Genomic DNA, 4,045 nt, shown 5'->3' with positions numbered 1-4,045 from the left:
TATACAGCTGAGATGTCCTAACGCAGGTTATGTAAATCACATGTGAAGCTCATGTTTGAATGCTGAGGCTGAATAGTTGTATGCATGTCTAGCTACCCTACTCATTTGTATCAGAGTTCTTTCTAGGTTTAATGGCGTCGAGGATTGGGTTTCTAGGTCTGTTGAATTTGAGTTGTAACAGATTTTGCCTTAACCTTCAAAGGGGAAAATAGAAAATTTTTTAGTCTTAAGATCTTACCTTCTGTTTTACTTTACCATTCTTCCTCATTTTAACTAAAAGAAACTGTTTGAAGTATTGCTCTGATTGACATGTTTATACATTTGATCTCTGGTTTGGCTACATAGTTACATCTTATTCTGTTAATTGGATTTTATTTGGGATAGGAGAACACATTTCAAGTAGATGTGGTTCATTTTTCGTTCTTTAATAGCAGCATGTCTCTTGTTTTATGAGAAACAAGATCTGCATAAATGGTCCCAAATTTCACTGACTTCACAAACCATAGTTTAAAAAAAGGATCTTATCCAATGTGTATCTTTGCTATCTAGATATCTCTCATGTTACAAGAGCTGAGGCTATGTGTGTCGGTTTGTGTAGGGGCCAATACTACAAAGCATGCCTTTATGCTGGAATTAACATTAGTTGGATCAATGGTGAAGTTATGTCTGGCCAGGTAGTAATCTCTTTCTTGTATTCTCTCTTTTGGTTTAGCTTAAATTCTGATGCAGTCCATGTGAGCACCACTTATCTTGAGGACCAAGATTGGGAGGAAGTGCCAAGCACTGTCATCTCTATTTTGGTTTAGCTTAAAATCTTTATTTGTAAATCTGTGCCCATATACATTGTCGGAGAAACTAAAAAACTTACTCATTCTCAGATTGCATTGTGGAATATGCATCCATTATTCAAAGAAAGGGCGACATTCCAAGCACTCACACTTTCTCTCCTTGCTAGCTAAATTAGTGAGTATTCTTTCCTTCATACTATATGATTCATTGATGAAGTAGATCCGGATGTGTGTCGGAGCTATCTAGATGTTGAGTGGGGGTCCTTGAAAGGTGGGAACCGCTGTTATGACCATGATGAAGCTGTCCATTTCCTATGGACAGCAATATGGGTGACCTGGCCATTTGGACAGACCCATGTTTATATATTATTTCGAAATTGATGAAGTAGATCTGGATGTGCGTCGGAATTATCCGGATATTGAGTGGGGTTCCCTAGAAGGTGAAAATCGCTGTTATGACCACCATGAAGCTGTCCATTTCTTATGGACAACAATATGGGTGGCCTGGCCATTTGGACAGGCCCGTGTTTATGTATTATCTCGAAATTGATGAAGCAGATCTGGATGTGCATCGGAGCTATCCGGATGTTGAGCAGGGGTTCCTGAAAGGTGGGAACCGCTCTTATGACCATGATGAGGTTGTCCATTTCTTATGGACAGCATTAAAGGGGCCTGACCATTTGGACAGACCGTATTTATATCTGTATTTGCAAGGACCACACCTTAAACCTATAACCTAAACCTAAACCTTAACTTATAACTTAAACTTTAACCTATAACTTATAACATATACCCTAAACCTAAACCTATAACCTATAACCTAACCTAAACCTGTAACCTAAACCTATAACATATAACTTAAACCTAAATCGATAACCTAAACCCGATCCTAAACCCGATCCCGAACCCGAACCCGATTTCCTAAACCTGTAACCTATTCTCAATTCCCTAAAGCTATAACCTATAACCTAAACCTAAAACCTAAACCAAAACCTATAACCCAAACCTTAACCTATAACCTAAACTTGTAACCTATAACCTAACCTTAACCTAAACCTAAACCTACACATAATCCCAATCTCAACTCCCTAACCTAAACCTAAACCTAAACTTGAAAACCCAAACCTAAACCTGATCCCGAACCCGAACCCAATTTTCTAAACCTAAACCTTAACCTATTCTCAATTCCTTAAAGCTATAACCTATAATCTATAACATATAACCTAAACCTAAACATTAACCTTAACCTAAACCTATAACCTAAACCTAAACCTAAACCTATAACCTTAACCTAAACCAAAACTTACAAACTAAACCTTAACCCATAACATATAACCTATAACCTAAACTTATAACCGATAACCTAACCTTAACCTAAACCTAAAACCTAAACTTAAACCTATAACCTAAAACCTAAACCTAAACTTAAAACCTAAATGTATTCTCAAATCCTTAAATCTAAACCTACACCTAATCCTAATCTCAACTCCCTAACCTAAACCTAAACCTAAACTTGAAAACCCAAACTTAAACCCGATCCCGAACTTGAACCTAATTTTCTAAACCTAAACCTTAACCTATTCTCAATTCCCTAAAGCTATAACCTACACCTAAACCTAACCTAAACCTATAACCTTAACCTAAACCTAAAACCTAAACCTAAACCTAAAACCTAAATGTATTCTTAAATCCTTAAACCTAAACCTACACCTAATCCTAATCTCAACTCTTTAACCTAAACCTAAACTTGAAAACATAAACTAAACCCGATCTCAAACCCGAACCCGATTTCCTAAACCTAAACCTTAATTAACCTATTCTCAATTCCCTAAAGGTTTAAGCTTTAACCTATAACTATAACCTATAATCTAAACCTAAACCTAAACCTATAACCTTAACCTAAACCAAAACCTATAACCTATAACCTATTAACCTAAACCTAAAACCTAAACCTAAACCTATAACTTAAACCTATAACCTAAAACCTAAACCTAAACCTAAAACCTAAATGTATTCTCAAATCCCTAAACCTAAACCTACACCTAATCCTAATCTCAACTCCCTAACCTAAACCTAAACCTACACCTAATCCTAATCTCAACTCCCTAACCTAAACCTAGAACTAAACTTGAAAACCGAAACCTAAACCCGAACCCAAACCCGAACCCGATTTCCTAAACCTAAACCTTAACCTATTCTCAATTCCCTAAAGCTATAACCTATAACCTATAACCTAAACCTAGCCTAAAACTATAACTTAACTTAAACCTAAAACCTAAACCTAAACTTAAACTTATAACCTTAACCTAAACCTGGGTTTTGAGTTTAAAAGTCCATCTTAGGTTTGAACACATTACTCATGTTGGATTTTGCTATAGTTTAAAAGATTTGTAGGTACATTTTTTTAATTTTTTCATATATAGTATATATATATATTTTTTTTGTCTTTCTTCCTTTTGAGATGTGTAAAAAGGCATGCTTATCTGATTGTGTTTACAAATGCTATTTTATACAGGCTGACAAGTTAAAGAAGTCAGTGGAAGATGAAATTCATTTTCTCAAGGGAAGGGTTTCAGAACTTGAAAGTGATCTTGTGTCAAAGTCCACAGAAGTTACATCCGCAGTTTCAAGGAAAGAAGAAGCTCTATCTTCTGCATTTGCTGAAATTGACCGTCTGAAGGAAGAAAATTCTGTAAAAACGTGAGCATTATTGAATGCATATGGAGGGTGTTTACTGTGTTGGAGTGTATTTGTTTCTTACACATGAGGGCACGCCTTAGTTGTAATTGTTATGATAAGTTGAGCAAAGTGAAGTATTATTTATTTAGAAATGTAAATGTAGGATGCATCGTATGATTTGATTGCTATTTGTAATAAATGCATCATTTTTTTTTCTGATTGCATTTTATGTACTATTTCTATCAGCATTAAGCTTAGATGAGTTATCAATCACAGCAGGTTCTTGTAATGGAAACAGGTCATATTATTACAATTAAAAAAATAGTTACAAATATAATCCGTAGCTATAACTACGGCTTTTGTCCATAGCTATTGGTATCTATTGCTACAGATATTATTGGTGCTATTGGTATCTATTGCTACGGATAAAATCCCTTTTGCTACGGATATGATCCGTAGTACGTCCGTTGCTAATGGTGGAGTAGCTAAAGGGATTGCTACGAATATAATCTGTAGCTATTGGTATCTATTGTTACAGATATAATCCGTAGCTATACCTTTATCTACCCCACCAATAG

At 35.4% G+C, this 4,045-nt stretch overlaps 1 long non-coding RNA gene across 1 annotated transcript; it reads left to right on the top strand.

The window, feature by feature from the left end:
• The first annotated feature begins 858 nt into the window (after positions 1 to 858).
• LOC131256160 (uncharacterized) lies at positions 859 to 3,691 on the top strand. Its single transcript, XR_009176607.1, has 2 exons — positions 859 to 963; positions 3,304 to 3,691. It is a non-coding gene; the product is annotated as an uncharacterized LOC131256160 (long non-coding RNA).
• The last annotated feature ends 354 nt before the right edge of the window (positions 3,692 to 4,045 follow it).

This window comes from Magnolia sinica, chromosome 9, assembly GCF_029962835.1.
Source record: "Magnolia sinica isolate HGM2019 chromosome 9, MsV1, whole genome shotgun sequence".
Taxonomy (NCBI): Eukaryota; Viridiplantae; Streptophyta; class Magnoliopsida; order Magnoliales; family Magnoliaceae; genus Magnolia; species Magnolia sinica.
The sequence above is the reverse complement of the archived record's forward strand: the minus strand, read 5'-3'. Positions and strand labels throughout refer to the sequence as shown.